The following is a 20,109-nucleotide window of genomic DNA, read 5'->3' as shown; positions in this document are numbered from 1 at the left end:
CACCATTTCAGCAATGACTACTCCACACTGGTGACAGCTTTTGTAAAGTTTCACTATGAGAGAAGTGCATGGTTTCCCGGGAGCTCCAGGCATCTAAAAGAAAATTTTGGCGCTTAGGAGGCTGCGTTAATTCCAGTAATTGCTTAAAGAGTTCAAACACAAGCCTCCCTCTGGCCTTTAGCTAATCACTTCTTTTTCTCCAGGTGAGACAATTTTTACATATCTCACAAAGATGTGAAGAGGGTTACTTAACAATTTTGTAAAACATTCAGTCACGTGCAACCATTAGCTGTTAGGATTGTTGTGTGCTGTCTGTGGCCACCTCTGGACGCTACGCTTTCTGTGTGCTGAGAGCAGGCAGTGCTGCGGCAGACGCTTACTCTGTAACACTCTCTTCCTAAGACCCACCGTAAGAAAGAAGTTTAGTCACAGCAGTCACGTCCAAATAACATTAAATTTCTGACTAGGTCCACAAGACAAGGCAGTTTAAAAGTTCTGATTCAGATTTCATCCTTTTCCCACTAGTCAGTGTCCTGAAAGTTAAGCTGGATTTGCATTCCTTCAGACCATCAGGTTGGGAGACATTTGTCTTCTGATGCACGCAGAATTATCTATAAATGTTAAGATGTTCCAGGTCTTCCGACAGTACGTGTTCCTGGGTCTCTGACAGACATCTACGTACCCCTGCATGAGAGGCTGGGTAAGGAAGACGTAGGTTGCTTTTGGAGAAGTAATTCATGTCCGTAATACTGATGGAATATATTGAAGGTGCAGTTTTAATTAGATGCTTATAAATGCAGGTTTTAATTAAATACTTAAACGATCAAGGTTAATCTGTGCGCTTTTAACCTGACTTTAGAGATCTGTAGTGCACCACAGAAGAAACATACCCACGCAGCTCCATAGCTGAAATAATTTGTTATACTGCCAATAGAGCTGTGATAACTCTTTGCAGTTAATTCTGCCCCCACAGTATTTTCCTCTGCTGTAAACATTACATATGTAACATTTAAAATTAATTACTTGACAGGTAATACTTGACACCTGTAGCACGTTCCAGATAAATATGAATGTATTTCCTGTACAAGGTAGGAGCATTCTGCTGTCCTTATCTAAGTTGTGGAGGAACCAAGGCAGAGCAGTTAAAAGACTTGCAAGTCAGCACAGCAGGTACTGTTTTCTGTCCATCTAGTAAAAAATGCAGATGAGACACAAACCCCCAAATTTTAACCATTGTCTTATGCACAGGCATCCTTTGAGTCTACCCCAAAGTTTGCTGAGGGCTGCAGGGAATGGCAGCTGGTGGAGAGCTGGCCTGTTCACAGGCCATGTAAGGAAATCCAGAGCAGATCAAAAAGCAGAAATAGAGAGTGCAAGTTTTTAGTGATATTCAAAACAAGTTGCATGCAGCGTTTGCGGCGTGTTTTCTGCCTGCAGTCTAGTCCTTGAGTCTTTTTGAACTCTGCGGTAAAGTTGCGTAGGCTTTTTTTCAGCTGTTTCTTTCCTGAGCACCTAGGAATAAATGCTGCTTACCTCGGTAGGTCTCAAACTCCCAGCAGATGAGCAAGCCTGGGCAATTTTCGCGGGAGTGGAGAAGGCTTTGGCACAGGCTTTGGGAGAGCCAGCGTCTGCTCTTAGCCGTGCGGGGGACTTGTCCCAAGCAATTGCTCCAGTTCCAACATGGGGAGAATGAAACAGATGTTTCTGTGCTTTAACATGTCCTGGTGAAGACTGAAATCTTGCTGTTTTGAATACCAGACTCACCAGAGGAGTCCTCTTTCCTGTGTCTTAATTTTTACTGTTGTGGTCTTTTTTATTCCATCTATATTTAGTCAGAGAAGGGATTTAGAGGAATGTAAATAAGTGGAATGTATGTCTGTAAACATATGAACGAACTTGGCAGTCCACTGTCAAGTGGTCTGTTAAATGTGTTGACATGATCATACTGTATTTTGACAGATTTAGGAGCCTGCCTGGTTTCCCACTTTTACTTTCTCTCTCTCTCTGTCTCACACACACACATAAAGACTCATTCACATTTTAAAACCGATCTAACCAGGCAGGCACTATATTTGGCTGTACAATAGACAAACTGAAACTTCTTTTAGATCTTGGGCACCTTAAGTTAACCAGTTACTGTTACAGAGATAGACAGATAATTTACCTGTAGATTACCAGATGGGTAACATTCATTTTCTTTTGATGTCTGCAAATAGCTCAGCCTTGCAGACTGACAAGATAGACACAAGTGGAATCAATAACGATACTGCTTGTGTGTCCTACAGTTTTGTCACCCTGAATCATTTTTGAAAGCTGTGAGGACAGCGGTTGGAGTCCCCAGAAGTCCGTGCTCCTGCTCGTCTGCCAAGAGGCAGTCTATCAAAATGAAAAACATCTTGGGCTGGAGCCTCTGGAGTGCATATGCTGTCTAATATATCCTTGAAGAGGAAGTGTAGTCAACTCCTGCAAATGGTCATCTGTCCTACTAGCCAATAGTATCAGGTGCTGAAAAAGTCCCTCCATATAAATTATCCCATATTATTTAGCCATCTCTTAGACTGGCCAGTAAAACAGCAGGATGTTTGCCAGGCAAACATGATTCCACATAATCAGCCTTAAACAGTGCGGTGGCCACAGTGAGATGACATGACATGTTCTGGGGAAGCAAGTTTTACCCAGAAATTAAGATTGTTTACTGAATTCTGCTGAAGTGAGAAGACAACTGGTCTCGAAAGCCATTTTCCCCCCTCTTCCCCCTCTACCCCTTTTAAAAGCATGATTTTTTTGGAGTGTTTTGTGAGCAGGCATGCTCACATACAGCAGACTCCACAGCCTGCCGGCTTCCAACGTGCACAGCCATCCTGGGGGAAGCCTGGACCCCGGCCAGTTTGCTGAGCCACCCTCCTGCCGTGGGTCCACCTCGCTGCCCTGGGGATGCGCTCGGAGACCTGCTCCCTGCAAGGGCAGCCGGGCTTATCCAGGGAATGGCCTCAGGGCAGCTGGTCTGTCCAGAAGGTTGGTTTCCATTGCACTGGCAGTGACGGCTGTGAACACTGAGCTCTTGCTGCTTTTCAGGGATGTGGTTTTGTTCCATTAATAAAAAAATATGGAAATGCTCAATGATGTCTACTAATGCAGAGTGAGGTGTAAGCACAGTAGACAAAAGCCAGTTCAGGGGGGTTGGGGGTTTGATTTATATATATATATATATATATATATATATATATATTTATATATAATTTTAATGAGAAGAGGCAGAGGAATGACTGTTTTGAGGAGGGCAAGTTGGCGTTGCTTTCAAGCTGCTCCGCAGGGCCTAGTAAAAAAAAAAGCTGACCGGGAGCAAGAGAATAGGTGTTTTCCTCAAACCTTTTTGACCTCAGTGGTTGAATTGCTGGTTCTGTTTTGTTTTCTTTTTAATGTAGGCGAACAATGAATTTCCAGCTCTTCTGTGTTGATCCCATGCGGTTCAAGTAATCATGGTGTTGTATGTGAAGCTGCTGTTTAGCTTTCACTTTTGACAGCCGAAGACCAGGCACATTTCAGAGGTGATAAACTGCTTAGTCTCTGATGGGAGAAAAGGCAAGCGGTACCTGCAGCCCCCTTTAACCACCCATCGCATTGCAACCAGCCGCTGTGCCCTGCTGCTTGCTCTATGCAGCTTCACGCACACCCTGGACACCAGCCGAAGCAGACAGAGCCTTTTTGGTGTTAAATCAAGCCTGTGGTTTGCAGGCACATTATTTGCAAATGTGGCCAGTGACCGGCTTGTGCGTAATGTCAGAGGTGGAGTACTTGGACGGCGTCTTTTTCTGGAGGAAGCGGGGAATGCCCCGGGAAGCTCCTGTGGAAGGAGCAGCATGGGCCACCTCTGCAGCCATCTGCAGACATGCAGCCAGCTCTGGTCCTTGCTGACTCTGAAAATGTGGGGAAGGAGGAGGGGTGAAATGCAAACAGAAATCTTTACCATCTGGCTTTGAGAAGATGAACATACAATGTTGTTGTTTTTTTAACTGACAAGCAGAGAAACTTGGGCTTTTTTTTGTTTCTGAGGGTTTTTTTTCTTTTTACATTGGTGTCTTTGACACAGTCTCCTAAACTCCCTTGTCCTACCTCGTCCCCCTTGCTTGCCTATGCAGAGCCATTACAGGCTTATAATGGAAATATTTTTGTATCTATGTAGTGGAAAACACCCGTTTAGACCGGATGTTTGAGATCAGAAGGACTGACCCAGAATCTGCACTGGGGCAGACATGAAAGCATGAAAATTTCATTCACAAAGGTTTTCTGGGACCAGTTCTCTTCTGCCTAAGTGGAGTCACGCACATGCTGGCTCAGATGCTCCCACAGCATTTCCAGAGCGGAGTCAATTGCTTTTAAAGTTATGCAGGGCTACATCCTTAATGGACAGAGGCCATGAGCGCGACTGGGAACAATTACCAGCTGAATAAGATGTTCATCTGCAAGGGGTGCATTTTTGCCAGCTACTACCCTTGGATGGCCCAGGGAGCTAGAGGCACAGTCAATCCCACGCCTACTTGTTTTCCTTCCCTTCATTGCCACAGTTTCAACTGATTTTGATTACTCTGGCGCCAAATAAATGAAAACATTTCATAGACATATAATCATCCGTCACTGTGAAGAAAGGAAAAATGCTTGTGTACTGTATGTTTATAAATACGCTTAATGAAAAAAGGGATAGCTCTACCCTTCCCAGCCTTGTGCGGCTGTAGCCAGCGTAGCTGCATGTCATGTCGGAAAAGCCAGTTGCTGCTTACATACCGACACGGTCTCTGGCACAGCTGCGGAGCTGGCAGTGCCACGGAGGGATGCGTAGCCCTGCCCTTTCCCTCCCTCCAGGTTACGAAGGTTAGTGCCCGGGGAGAGGTAAGTGATGCGAGGTGTCAGGAGGCAGGAGCGCAGCCTGCGCCCATGGACCGCAGCGGAAACACAGCACCTGGGAGGGAGCAAAGGGAAGGGGAAAGGTGGGGAGGGGGGAAGGAGGAGGATGATTTGCCCGCACAGTCTGCTGCAACTTGCTCAGTCCCTGGAAAGAACCTGACTCAGCTCCCACCGGATCAGGGGACTTCGGCATTGCCAGGTGAAAGGGAAGAGCAGTCACCGCTAGAACAGTACGACAGCCTGCATGCTGCTCTCAGCTCACAGGAGCACCCAGCTTGTCTCACGAACTCTGTGTGCAGGTGCTCATCAGGAGGTTTTTTCTGACTATTTGGCAATGGGCTTTCCTTACATATTCATCAATTTTTTACTATGGGGTATGTTTGGTTTGCCTCTGTTTTGAGGCGTGCACTGCTTGTCACGTCAGGCTAAATACAACTCAATACAGTAATGCCATGCCCTAAGTGCAACCTTTAAAAAGGCCAGATCCTCTTCTGTAAGGAGAAAATAATTGTGCAAAAATGTCATGAAAAATTGCTGCTAGGATCTATCCATTAAGCTCTTTTGACCCTTATTCTTTACATATCAGATCTGCTGATAGGTTACTGTTTGCATCTGGCTTGGACCCATGAACACAAGCATACTGTTGGCCTTTTCCAAACTATTACCTGAGCTGCAGTTTGCAGAAATCATTCACATCAAACTTTTTTCCCTTTGAAGGTCTTGTGAGCATTGAGTGGAGACGAATAAAAATTAAACGGATAAAGTAGACAAATTAAATGGATAAAATATTGCGGCAATATGTCATGCCAGGTGCTTGTGGAGGTGGATGCTGCTGCAGGAGCCATTAAATTGCACCACACGGTGTGCACTTGCAAGACTGTGGTGGGCAGGGAAGAAGAAAGATTAGATTATGAAAGCCTCCTTCTAAGTTGCTACACCTTGGCAGGAATATCCTGCAATAGCTGAGAGATGCAAGCGCAATCACTACTCTGAACACAGTGAGTTGCTCTTTCTAAGGTACAGGCAGCTTGTAATTCACATTTTTCTTTCTTTTTTTTTTTTTTTTTTTGATGCTATGTAGCTGACAGAGCATTTCAGGTTTTGTGACTCTGTTGTAAAAGTAACAGTGTTTCATGTTCCACTGGAAGCGCCACATTATGAAGAAGAGAAAATTATTATTTTTTCAAAGAATGATCAATTTTTCTTGCATCATGATGGAGGATGGCTTTAAAAGATTTTTCTCTCCAGGCATGCTTCAAAGCCTGTCCTGTGGTTTTTGGTGGCTTTCTTGTGATATCTGAAGATTTCAGATGTGGTACCAACACCACAGCAGAACTGCAGTCTGACATGGGCTGTAGAGCAATGTCCTGCCTTCCAAAGTGGAGTGACTGTTTTTTTCTTGAAGCCAGGACACTGGGTGTCCTGGTTTTGGCTGGGATAGAGTTGATTGACTTCCTAGTAGCTGGTGCAGTGCTATGTTTTGAGTTCAGTATAAGAATGTTGATAATACTGATGTTGTCAGTTGTTGCTAAGTAATGTTTAGTCTAAAGTCAAGGATTTTTCAGCTTCTCATGCCCAGCCAGCAAGAAGGCTGGAGGGGCACAAGAATTTGGGGCGGGACACAGACAGGGCAGCTGACCCAAACCGGCCAACAGGGTATTCCATACCATGTGATGTCCTGCCCAGTATATAAACTGGGGGGGGGGAGAGAGGGTGGCGGGGGATTCACCACTCGGGGATTAACTGGGCGTTGATCGGCGGGTGGTGAGCAATTGCACTGTGCATCATTTGTATATTCCAATCCTTTTATTATTACTGCTGTCATCTGATTAGTGTTATCATTATCTTTATTAGTTTCTTCTTTTCTGTTCTATTAAACCGTTCTTATCTCAACCCACGAGTTTTACTTCTTTTCCCCATTTTCTCCCCCATCCCACTGGGGGCGGGGGGGGGGGGGGAGTGAGTGAGTGGCTGCATGGTGCTTAGTTGCTGGCTGGGGTTAAACCACGACACCCAGTCATGGTAACTGGTTCCCTGGGTGTAGGTTGGCCAACACCACAGACTGGCAATGTGGAGAGAAGGGCTGTCTGGGTTGTGTCTCCTGATAGAAACACAGAGCTAGAGAGCTGGAGCTAGGAGCTCCATGCATAGAGCTAGGAGGTCATCACTTTCATCCCTAAAATATAAGCAGGACCAGCTATATCAATGGGCAGGACCAGTATTTCAAGTATTCCTGCTCTTCAGAACTTCCAGTGGTGGTGAGTTTGCAGCCTCCCTAGACAGTTTATTCTAGTGCTTGATTATCCTGAACTATAGAAAGTTTTTCCTCATGTTTAGACTGTGTCTCCCTACCTGCAGTTGAAGACCATCACTCCTGTCTACCTACACTGAATACAGAGCACGGCATACTTCCTTCCTACTTGTTAGCCTGTGACAGCTTTGAAGACAAGTATCAGCTCTCCCTTGAGAGACTGGGAAACAACCCCATCTGAATCTGTCCTACAGACCACATTTTTCAAGGACTTCTCCATTGGCCTCTCCAGTTTGCCCACATTCTTGAGCTATGGTGAACTGTGGAGGTCTCTGCACTCCCTCTGGGTTTTTGTCAGTACTGACTCAAACAGAAAGACTATGTTGTGTGACTTGCCTGTGACACTCAGCACTTGCTTTTTTCTGTAGCCACATGACATGTTCACACCATGTGGACTACAAGCCCCATATCTTCCTCTGCAGAACTTCTGCCAAGCCAGTGTTTCTACAGACAGTGTTTGTGTATCTGGTTATTGCTAAATATATGACCTTGACCTTGCATTGACTGAATTTCACCCTCTTTATTCACAGCGTTGGTCTTTGGGTCAAGATCTTTTAGGATTTTAGGCTTGTCGTCCAAAGTGTTTGTGGTTTCCAGTCTTCCAGTAGCATCAGTAAGAGTGCAGTGTCTTTCCTTTCCCAAGGAGTTAATACAGGGGGATCACACCTGATGCTTGTTTTCTTTGTCCTTGTTGGCTGCTCCTCCACACCATCTTACCTTCTACCTGCTGATAGGCAAATGGACCAGGAAAGCATCAGAGGTCCTGGAGCTGGCTTCCCTCTTTTCCAGTCCTCTGGGAACTTACCTGTTACCTCAGGTTCCCAAGGGTAGTTGCTAACAGCCCTGCAATAGCTTCAGCCAGTTGCCAAACTATCCTAGGGTTTGATTCCATCCAGCGTATCTGATGTTGAAATGCCCAAGGGCACAATCCCCACTGGTACTTCAGCATGAATCAGGAGTGTGCTTTTGAAGAAAACCTCCGGCCCATTCCCCAGGCAGAGCTTTGGTTCACACCGTGGAGCACTCACAGGACGCAAGAACAGGGTGACTTTCAGATGAAACTAAAATGCAAGGTACACTCTGGCCCCACTCAGTGTATGGGCCAGACTAGTGCTACTTTGAGGTAAAACTCCCTGACACACATATGATATAGAGGTCAAGTCCTCAGCACCTGCCGTTCCCTGGCACTATTACTTCTTGCAATTCTTTTCTATGTAAGCTTGAAAGCTTGCCTCCCTGTCAACAACAGGACTGTGTAAGCCAGGTCCTCGTAGCTGCCCGTTTCCATAAACACTTACATGAAAGATGTAGTATACCCTGTGGTTTCTGTTGGGACATGTTATCAGGTTTCCCTTCCAGTGAACAGCAGACTGGCTCCTTCCTTGGAGGGCAACTGTTAGATTACTCCTTATTTGACATAGACGTGCACGTGGGTACAATCTCCACGCAACTGTGAAAATGCCCCTGGGGTACCACTCCTCAAACACCCATTGCAGCCAGGCATCTGGCTGTGATTAAGGTATGGTTTAACCCTATGAAAAATCCCTTCTTCCCTCTTTCCATCATTAAACACAGGGAGTCTGAACATATCTGAGAGTCATCATCTGCATGTGTTACTCAAAGGGTTCAGAAAGGACAAAAATATCTTTTCCTGCACTGACGCAGAAGTGAGCACAGGCTTGCTAAAACCACACCTCCACATTCCCAGGAAAGTCATTCTCATCTGGTGACTAATGTTAAACAGTGCTGAAGTAGGTAGGCTGAGCAGGTAACTTAAAGCAGACCGTAACTGATTAAAAATATATAAATGAATATTGACTTCTATTTAGGATACTGACCAAAGTGGGTTTTCTCACATATTCCTCAACTTAGACAATTTCAGGGCTGCTGTCCAGGCTCTGATATCAAGACATAACTGGCTAACTGCTACCCTGTGGAAATGCTGTTTGAGGTTTTTCTTATGATCTTATGTCATTGTCCATGGCATAATATTTCAATACCACATAAAGTACGTGCGTTATGCATTATTACCAAGTGATATAGAAATGCACAAAGTTCTGAGTAATACAGAAGGAAATCTGTTGTTGATCACTTCTACTCAACTTTGTTGCAGATTGTTTTAATATTTTATTTAATTAGCATTTACTGTGCCTCCCATACAACAGCTGTCTTTCCACTGACTGCCACAGAAATGTCTGAACAGAAGAAAAATGAAGCTAAAGCGATGGAATATCTTCTATTTTGCATGCGTGTATAAGGTAGAGTTGTTGTGTTAGGTATGAGGGCTTTTTTAAAAGGCTCATTTGTTCAACCTTGCAGTAAATTTGTTCTCTGGCTTGAAAGGGAATAAAAAGGAATCAAGAAACAACCTACTTTGTACAAGCAAACAAAAGTAAATTAATAGATACAATTCCAGTCTTTTACAGTAATTGCCTCCTACTTTGTAGCACCACAGATCAATTTGCATTTAGGGGGAACTTCTGTTTGTAGTCATTCTTCACTCTGCTGGCTGCCCAGGAACTGAGGCAGGGTTTTCATTGCACTTCACATTTGATCTTCAAGGGTGTGCATCAGCTCATCCTGTACCACCTTTTCGAAGAAGACAGAATTGAAGTGCCCTTTAGCTTAAAATCATAAAAGTCTCAAAAGGTCTAAATAGAAAAGAAAACAAACTCAGACATTTATTAAGAGAAGGCAGAAAAAGGAAACTTAAAGGAACAGAGCTGGCAGATATTTGGCCCATTCAGCCATAGTCAAGCTCTAGAAAGCTGGTTTATTCTCAGAGCAGCTAGAACTTAGCCACTTCGACGTTGAGTACTCTTGCAGTCTTCCTCGGCAAATTACTGCCACTTTCTGTGCCATTGTCCAAGCCAGAAGGGAGGATCAGTAATGTCTTATATATACCATTTAAATTGTAAACTGTTCAGATCAGTTGCAAAAACTTGCTAAACAGCTGTAGAGTGTCTAAACCCCAGAGGCTGACAGTACAGTTTCTAGGAACAGTTACAGAAATGCACCACTGCCACTTCACTGGTGTTCCCCCTTTTTTACTCCCTTACCTAGTCTGGTTCTGAGGTGCATTCCTTGAGCTCTGTGTCTCTGTTGTCCCCCTCCTGTGACCTCTTGCATGTGCATGACTGTACATTTCTACATGTCTTGACACTGTTTTCTGCACTCTATCACATGCAGATCAGAAGGCAACACTAACCACTCTGTCATGCTCTCCTCCTAAAAGCAGCATGGCTTTTGGGTTGAATATATTTAGTCTCCATCTCATAAAGTCATACCTTCACATGCATCTGGAGCTCCTAAACTGTTCCAGGAGCTCAGAAGTGATTGGGAACATGAGAGATCCCCCATTGGGAGCGAACACCGCCTCTGGAGCAGCTTGTGTTATCATACTGCTGAAGAGTGATGGGTTTGCACAGCGAGTTATTTACTTGCTGGACAAGAATATATATATATATATATGACATATAACTTTGTAACTTTGTAATTATGTAACTTTGCTGGAGTGTATCAGACAGTAAAAGCCAACATCTGCACCACCGGTAAGCCAGTTAGAAAGGACTCTAGGCAAAGCTTTGTGATGAGTACAGGGAAGGACTTTCAGAGAGCTCAGAAGGGAAGTTTAGCTACAGAGACTGCCCTCTCCTTGGCCCACCTGGGTAAATGGAAGATTTCTAGTACCCCCAGTGAGAGAGAGGTTATTCAGACTAACTTTTCAGTGGTTTTTCATTAACGGCCCTAAACGGGCACAAAAGGAAACAGTACGTAAGAGCTGATGGTCTCCTGATTAGCTGGCACATTACCCTTTCTCAGACTCCACAGAGGAAGAAATGAAACCAAACCAGGTGACAGCCGCTCTTCAGATTCTAAAGCAATCGAAATAAGCTGCAACCGCTTTCAGTGGAAGTCCTAGGATTCACTGCAAGGCACAAAGGCTCCCTTCCCCTGAATGTGCATGTTAACACTTTTTTTGTTCTTAGCAGTGTTCACAGTCATAAGACCTTCAAGTCAGATAAATGTAGAGATAAGGAGAGAGTTCTGTTTTTTAAAGGGACAGAGCAAAATAAAGGACATGTAGCATATTCTCCTAGCAGGACAGGTCTGTGAGGGGATTGAGTTGCAGCCCCAGCATGCCTGAAGCTGCGTACAATCTCACAAACTTTACATAGGAAGCTTTAAGCAAATAAGCTGTTGCCAGCTCTCAAAGACGAAATAAATAAACCTAAACAAAATGTGCTTATTTTAAGACTATGGTTCAAAAACCAGGGGCTCCCTTTCAGTGACATTATTTCCATTGAGTTCAGTAGGCATTAGAGCAGGCCTTCAGATGTTTGAAACCGTGATTTCTGTCGATATCTCAGTAAGCAGTCTCCTTTCATGGGTTTCCTTCTGCTGGCATTTTATCCATCTGTGTGGTCTATTCTGAAGCTTGATGTGCTGTGCTGCTGCAATCAGAGGAGATCCAAGGATTCCCCAAATGCTTTCCCCTGAGGGCACTTGGCATGAGACTTTGCCAGGGAAGAAGCACCTTTGAACACTGTTCGGTTGTATGTTTTCAGAGATGAACAGGCAGCAAGTAGCATTCAGAGGTTCAGTCTGGGAAACATATCCCTGCCCCGTTCACTGCAGTTTCTCAAACAGACTCCCACACACGTCCGGCTAAGGGCTGTTCAGTTACACTGCAGGGCAAGAAACTCATATGATATGAATTGACAGTGAAATGTATTTTATCATTGATCCACTGGCAAACTGGCCCAGAAAGATGATAATGACAGCTTGTTTCAAGGGATTTGCTCCTGGAAAGAGCAAGATCACTCTGCTGTTGATGGCAAGTGACGTGGAGCAAAGAGAAACAGAGCTCCAGGGTATCCAAAAGTTTCCAGCAGTCAAGCTACTGATTGCAGGAGGATTTGGAAAGATTTCTTCCCCAGGGATCCCACCTTTCATTCCAGGTCTTTGTTCCACATCATTTTTTTCAGTGAGGTCCTGGCAGGCTGGCAGACATCATAATCCCTCCAGCAAAATGGAAACCTGCACTAGCTTTCCCTGATTGCTTTGAATGTTCACTGAATCTAAACCAGGAGGAACCATCACATGTGTGCCCCATCCCTGGAAGTGTTCAAGGCCAGGTTGGATGGGGCTTTGAGCAAACTGGTCTAGTAGGAGGTGTCCCTGCCCATGGCAGGGGGGTTGGAACTAGATAATCTTTAAGGTCCCTTCCAACCCAAACCATTCTATGATTCTACTGATTAAATAGAAATATCTGCAGTAGTTATTGGGAAAGCATACACTGTTGCCATGATTTATATTTCTGTGCTATTGAGCACTGAAACTTTAGGAACAGGGACTTCCAAAAAAATTGATAGGTGAGTATACACTATGACCAAGAGTTTCAGAAGTAGCTAATGGTACAGAGTGCCTCTGTCTTCTATAGCTTCTATGAACCAAATTAAAGGGACTTAATTTTCAGAAAGGACTAGAATTCCTATTGCCAAATCTTTCCACAAGCTTACGGTGGGAGTATGGAAAATCGTTAGGTGCTACCAACAATTTTCACCATCAAGTCTACAGGAGACTTTCTAACTGAAGGATTATTTCAATAAGATCACCTTCCCTCCCAAACCGAAGAGAGCTGCTTTTTTTCCTACAGGTGTACTAAGTTCACAGTGTTAAACCTCTGTCAACACAAAAAGCAGTTTTGCATATTGTTGCTTTCTGTGTTGTGGTATGATCTTTTTTATGTATATGCTTGCAGCCTGGGGTAAGGAGACTCTGGTATGGTATTTCAGGGAAGGTTTTCCTCATAATTTCTAGGACTACTGCATAAAAGGTTGCAAATATAAAGGTGAAATTCTTTTCTCAGTAACCTCTAAGCTTATAACAACGCATTTCCACTGAAAACTGTGGTATTTTCCTGTATTTAGCTACTGAACAAAGAGTAAAATTTAACAGAGAAGGTTGAACATGATTCAGTGCATGTAAAAACAGAAAGAAGACTTTTCATTTGCAAGTTTCCCTCCCATTCTGGTGTCTGCCTGTTTATTGCTATGCACTACCTTGAAGCTACAGGGAATCTTGTACAGCTGTCATTGCAGCTTTGTAGGTTGGCCAACACATGACAAGCTTATTAAGTGATGTGAACAGCGCTCTGCTGCTAATGACTGGACCTCTCATCAACTCACACTCCTATGACTCACCAGCACTTCTTTCCTTTAGGAGCAAGCCTTAAATGAACGTCACATTACAGTTAACTTTCATTAACTTTCTACAGGATACCTCATCCCACTGACGAACATGCATACACTTAACACATTTTTTTAATGTTGATTGTGCCGGCACCAGCACATCTGCATTATCAGATATACTGGTATTGGGTGAAATAGTGGCCCAATATAGGATGATCTACACAAAAAGCAAGACTGAAGCTCTTCTTTATGGAGCAACCTGACTACACCCCATCTTGCTTTCAGCCCTTTTATCTGTTGTATGAGTAAAGGTGTGGATGCTTTGTGGGCAGGAAGACTGTAGTCTCTGGGAAAACAAATGCATTCTTTGCCTGCTCAGATTTTTCTCATCACAAAAATGTGCCCAATGCAGCAGCCACTGGCTGTTTAGGAAAGCCTTCATTCACTTTCAGTGGGGGCTGGATCAGACCCAGTCATGCCTATCACTGAACGACCACACATATATAGGGGCCAGGCTGTTTGCTGGTCTGTAGGTGAAGGTCATAAGATACAGATACTCTCATAGCCACAACAAATTTTACTGTAATCAAAAGATGGTATAGGTTTGGGATGTTTTTTTTCCCCAGCCCCCTGACAGGGCCCATCAGGATGTTTATAGCAGATGTAATGGTGGAGATGTGCTGTGGCTGACAACAAGAGAAACTCAGACATTGTTTTGCAGGATGTACCCGACTCACAGCTGCCCTCCACTTCAACTTAGTACATCTCCAAGCCAGCAATTGAGACATCCAAGCATTTCATGTTGAGAAAAGGGGAAAAAACCCAGACAGTGCCATAAGGATCACATATGGAAGAAAAGACAAGTAAATCCAGCATGGAAAAATGAGGTAAACTACCCATTTGACCACTCTTTCTTTTGTTAAGCTGTTTCTCAGGATGCAGTCACAGCATTAAACCTTTCCTTCAAAAAGTTTGACAATAACTTTTTTGCACTGGTTCAGGGCAAATTGTCACTTCCACTCTCTTTCATTTAAGGCTGGATGAACAACAGCACTCCTCTGCTTTATTTAGTGGTAAAGGTTCATTTATATGATGCTACATTTCTTTTTCGTGAATGTCTGGCTCTATTTTCTCTAACAGAGTCCACCTGCCCTCATTGCAATTCCTGCAAGACTTGTCCGTATCCCTGATCACGTTCTTCCCTCTTTGAATTTCTCTCTGACTTTTCAATTTCTTCTAACTTCTCCCTCTCTCTCTTTCCTTCTCCTCTTGACTTTTCTCATGTTGTGAAATTGCTATTGCAAATGGATGCTCCTCAATTTCTTGTTCACTTTTTTACATCACAGCCATCTTTCCTCCATGCTGCCTCTTACACCCAAAAGGCCCTTCCAGATCCTGTTTGTTAGGCATCTTCCCTGCTCCTAATCATGACTACACAAAATTAATGTACTAATCATGATCAAATGGGGCAGGAGGAACAGTTAAAGCTAGTTAGGAGTGACTTTTATTAAACACATATAAAGAAATTTGGTGGGCATATTTCAGCCAGGTTCCTTTAGCAGCTGGGTACCTGAATCCTTTGTACAACATTTGGAAAATCTTCCCCAGGAATCTGTTTGCTGTTTACAGGGGCTGCACTGGGCGGGCATCCATCCATCTTTCATACTGGATCGGACCAGAGCTCTGTGTGGAGGCAGTCGCAGACTATTTTGGCAGAGGGAAGTAACCAGGTGCAACTCCCAGGCCACCAGCTAGTTCACCCAGAGCCAACTCATGTCATGGCACCATACTGGGAAGAGGTTGGCATAGCCATAAAAACAGCAGCCTTCCCTGAGAACTTGTTACCAACTTCAGATTTGTCCTGGTTTCAGCTGGGATAGAGTTAACTGTCTTCCTAGTAGCTGGTACGGTGCTATGTTTTGAGTTCAGTATGCGAAGAATGTTGATAACACTGATGTTTTCAGTTGTTGCTAGTAGTGTTTAGACTAATGTCAAGGATTTTTCAGCTTCTCATCCCCAGCCAGCGAGAAACCTGGAGGGGCACAAGAAGTTGGCACAGGACAGAGCCAGGGCACCTGACCCAAACCGGCCAACAGGGTATTCCATACCATGTGACGTCACATCCAGTATAGGAACTGGGAAGTGGGGGCGGGGAATCGCCGCTCGGGCACTAGCTGGGTGTCGGTCGGCGGGTGGTGAGCAATTGCACTGCTCATCATTTGTACATTCCAATCCTTTTATTATTGCTGTTGTCATTTTATTAGTGTTATCATTATCTTTATTAGTTTCTTCTTTTCTGTTCTATTAAACCGTTCTTATCTCAACCCACAAGTTTTACTTCTTTTCCCAATTTTCTCCCCCATCCCACTGGGTGGGGGGGGGAGTGAGTGAGCGGCTGTGTGGTGCTTAGTTGCTGGCTGGGGTTAAACCACGACAAGATTTAATGTATCCGTCACTCAACGTGCTGATATTCGTACAGGGAGAGAGCCCTGTCATAAATGTTAAAGAGTTTTCTGAGCAATTAGACAGAAGGTAGTTTTGCTAGAATCATTTGTGAAATACAGATGCCAAGCACTATTCTCTAAGCCCAGAGAGAAGTAGGAGATAAGTAATTGGAAGTTTTATGACTAAATTACCTGGATTACTTCTCTTTCTAAAGTAGCTACTTCTTATTAAGTAGATATTTAATTTCTCATTTTCTACATTTATAGGAATACAATGAGTTGCTTTGAAAAATATCACCAAGTTCATCCTAAAAAGCAAACAGTGGAACAATAGCTCATTACAATATCTAGACAATCTTACCGATGTGCCTAAAAATATGAAACAGAAGAGAAGGCAAACCCTGCAAATTTTCCCCCACTTGTGAGTAATCCCACTGATTCCAGTAAAATAACTCACATGAAGAAATGTAAGCATGTATTACCTGTTTCACTGTGTTTGCTTTGTGACTTTACTGACAAAAGTTCAAATTCAGTCCTTACAGATTTAATCCAAGTTCAATTCTTACCGCTGGTTAGCATCAGGATACTATTTAGCTGCCTCAAGCTGTTTCTGTATTTTATTTTCATCCAAATGGGGTTTTGCTGGTGCAGATATTGAGACAGGGTGAAGTGGTGGCATTTGACAATGTAAAGAGTGGGCTGGGACTCCGGCTGGAATTTGCTCCCCAGTAGGTGAGGAAAAAAAGAAAAAAGTCAATAGGGTCGGGAGTCGCTTGTTTTTACCAGTGTGCATCAACTCTAATTAGACACAGATGTGTCTGTCCCCAGGGGTAGCACATCCCTGGAACTCACTGATTCTCACAGGGAGTTTAGGGATGTGAAGGACAGATCTGAACTGGGGACGGCCTGCAACCTTTGCAATATTTGCCAGAAGATTAAAAATGCTCGGAAGCTTTATGTGAGCTACTATGTGCAAACATCTTCAGGTGCTTATCTGGATTTTTGAGACCTTTTCTTTTGGCCTCCTTCCCCACAAGTTTCTTGTTATTCCTTTTTTTTCCCCTCTTTTCTGCTTTTTTCCCCACTGGCCACAAACATTTGACTCATTTCAATCCACCAGAAAAAGGCTGATGAAAAATCCTCCAAACTTTATTACTGAAAATAAGTTATTGGAAATAAATGAAACAGCTCTTGTATCCAGGGAGAAAAAGGACCAAAATTGGTGGAGTGATACTGGTCGTGTTTCTGTACCAGCGTACTCCGCAGCAGCACTGATGTAGCATTTTTGGTATGGCTGCAAAACAGGAAGACCAGAAGGAAACAGTTCATTTAGGTCAGTCCTTTTTTTAGCTTAGTTATTTAATCTGGGTCAATTTTGAAATGAAAACCTAAAGCATTTTATTTTGAAACTGCCAGAGTGAGACGTTGGGGTGTTGTTTTAAAATGTTTCCATGCTGTCCTCTGCTGTGTTGACTGACAGCCTCAATTCACAGGCAGATCCAATTTCTCTGAAATGGCATCTTTTGGTGAGTTTTCTCCTCTGCATTTGTTTTAATTATTATTTTCATAACTCTTACACCTCATTCACAAGGTTATGAGAGGCCATCATAAGCCAGAGCTCCCTGCTGATGGCAAATGAGTGCCAGCAGCTCCAGTTTACTACAAAACCAGTTTGCTGTTCTGTAACTCACGCTCTGCTATTCCACAGTGATTTTGCAGGACTGCCTGGCCCATGACGTTCCCAGCCTCTCAGCGCTAACTCCACAAGCGGTTCAGAGTCAGGGTTTCTAACGCTGCCATTCAATAGCATTCACCTTTGACACACGGCGAGGGTTTAGGTTGGCAGCTGGCAGTTTTTTCTTTTAGAAAGGCTGAAAATTTGAGGTCTCTTTCTGACACTGCTGGATAGAGGGAGACTCATGCAGGTGTTGGAAGCCTGCAGCCTTCACTTTGTCTTCCAGAAAAGTAGGAAGCAAGGGACAGTGTTGAGGGAAATTATACATTATGTATTGAGCAAAATACACAGGCAGCTTCTAACCTCCTCTCAGTTTCCTCTCTGCAAGATCTGTGCCAAAAGCCTTAGCACGCAAAGTTGTGACAGAAAGAATCTGGGTCGTGTTTCTTTTGGGTACATATGCGGGTTGGTGAGAGGATGCTGTGAAGAGCAGCGTGGTGTGCCGTGGCTGACTAGGGCCTTTACCCAGACTGGAGTGTGCAAGATTTGGAGTTTGCCCTTGTCTGCTAGCCTCAAGGAGATTTTTGGTCCTCTCACTGTGAGCATTTGCTTTGCTTTAATCTTGCTCTGTGCTGTGGATGGGTCAAGTGGATGTGAAGGAATGACATTCTCCTGGTATTATCCTGCTCTGGCTTGCCTAGGTCCATTTAGCACTTTCCATCACTGCTCGTGTTTGAACCCAACCAGCTTTGTCCAAGGCTGGCCAGGCACACCACGCGTTTCACTCTGAAGTCCAGGCTTTGCTTGTGATGGAGCAGAGCAGCGGAGTGCATCTAACACACAGATTATGCCCCAGGGTCGAACACATCCTGCTGCATTGAGACATACGGTGTCTGTCTGGAAGATCTCAAGGGATTAAAGGCAGTCTAAATTGAAAGGAGGATGAAAACTGAGAGGCTGCTATCAGTGGAGGGAAGGAAGCCGTTGTTTACGTACAGACGGTCACTTGTAGGGCAGATGGAGAGACTATGCGCCTCCCTACATTGTTGTGTCAAACCTCAAACTGTAAACCTGACCTCCCAACACCTCCTGAGAGCAGCCAAAATAATCCCTAAATCATTCTGGTTTGGGCCTCTCAGTAGCTTGTGGGATTTTGCAGCCTGCAAGGTGGCTAGCGTCTGGGGCATACCTTGATGGGGTTGGGTGATTACTGTGCTCTGCAAGGGGAAAAAGTCAGTTTAGATGTAGAAACTGATAAATCTTAGCGCTCAGAGCTTTCCCTGTGTTAATTTGTCAATCCTACCTGTGAGACCTTAAGTATTTGCTGTTAAAAAACCGGACTTCAGTTGAGGGTTTGAGGGAGGGAATGGTGGGAGTATTTCCCAAATTTTGGCAACCTTATGAGATTCCAAACGGGATCTGTTGACCAAGACTTCAGAGTATGTACATGTCTGATGTCAGGGCTTGTTTACTGGAGGTCGTGTTCCAGCCAACAACCCCAGCCAAAAGGGCCATGCTCTGCAGTACTAATGCAGAAAATATATTCCTCAGCACACCTAAGTCTTTGAGTCCTACCCTATACACCAAATTAAACAAATGGCATGATAATTTGATCTTTCTGTTGTCATGTGGTCGCTTGTTAATTTGTTTCATGATGTGTCAGCTTCTAGATCTAAGACTGATACTACTCACTGAAGGTTAAACTTTATCTTAGATTTTATTCATTAGAAAGCAAAGGATGTCTAAGTACCAGTGATGTGAGTTTTCTAAGGGCCTCTGTTTACAGTAACTACAGGACAGCTTTAAAAAAAATTGAGACTGGCATTAACGGTGGCACAGCTCAGATGGCAACATTTGGATGCACTCCTTGGGGCATGAATTGTGAAATGATCCCGTTTATTCCTCTCCTCTGAGCAATGCCAGCTATGCTAACAGTACATTTTGACACAGATTTATTGTAAGGCTGTAGGAACAGCTGATGTGCACCCAGCATAAAATGCTACCATGGTGCATTGAGCATTGCCAGCAACCCTTGCCTGCTTTTTTAGGATTCATGGCTTCTCTGGTGGGTGTAGTAGTGGCCTGGGAGAAGAGTTGTCCATCCCCCTGCTTGAGTGTAGCACAGACCCACGTAGCACAGTCCTTTCCTTGAAAATTAAGGGTGGTTAGACCTTAATAAAGCATATTCCCATGTACTATTTGCAGCTGACTGTTGGCAGAGCAGAGACTGGAATGGCAGGCTACATGTCGAAACACTCAGGCTTTTCCCTTGCATCATCTGCCCTAGCTATGAGATGACAAAACCAGCCCAACTGTTGCTTGTCGCATAGCATAGCTATGCCACAGCCTTCATGGCAGATGACTGAGGTGAAGGTATTAACATAGCTGACATTCGCTGTGCGCTGGCATGCTGTGCTGCCGGCTGCTGCCCAGAGCTCTGCGGATGCTCGTGGCACATGCTCTAGCTGTCTGGGTGTCCGTCCCAGCCCTGGCAGCTCTCCTGCCCCAGCCCGTTGAGTACTAGAAAAAGAGAAATAAAATGCAGCACAAACAGTGAGGCTGTGATCGCTGCTGCCTTCTGAA

The sequence above is a fragment of the Aquila chrysaetos genome, chromosome 7 (genome assembly GCF_900496995.4).
Source record: "Aquila chrysaetos chrysaetos chromosome 7, bAquChr1.4, whole genome shotgun sequence".
NCBI lineage: Eukaryota > Metazoa > Chordata > Aves > Accipitriformes > Accipitridae > Aquila > Aquila chrysaetos.
Note: the sequence above shows the minus strand (reverse complement) of the source record.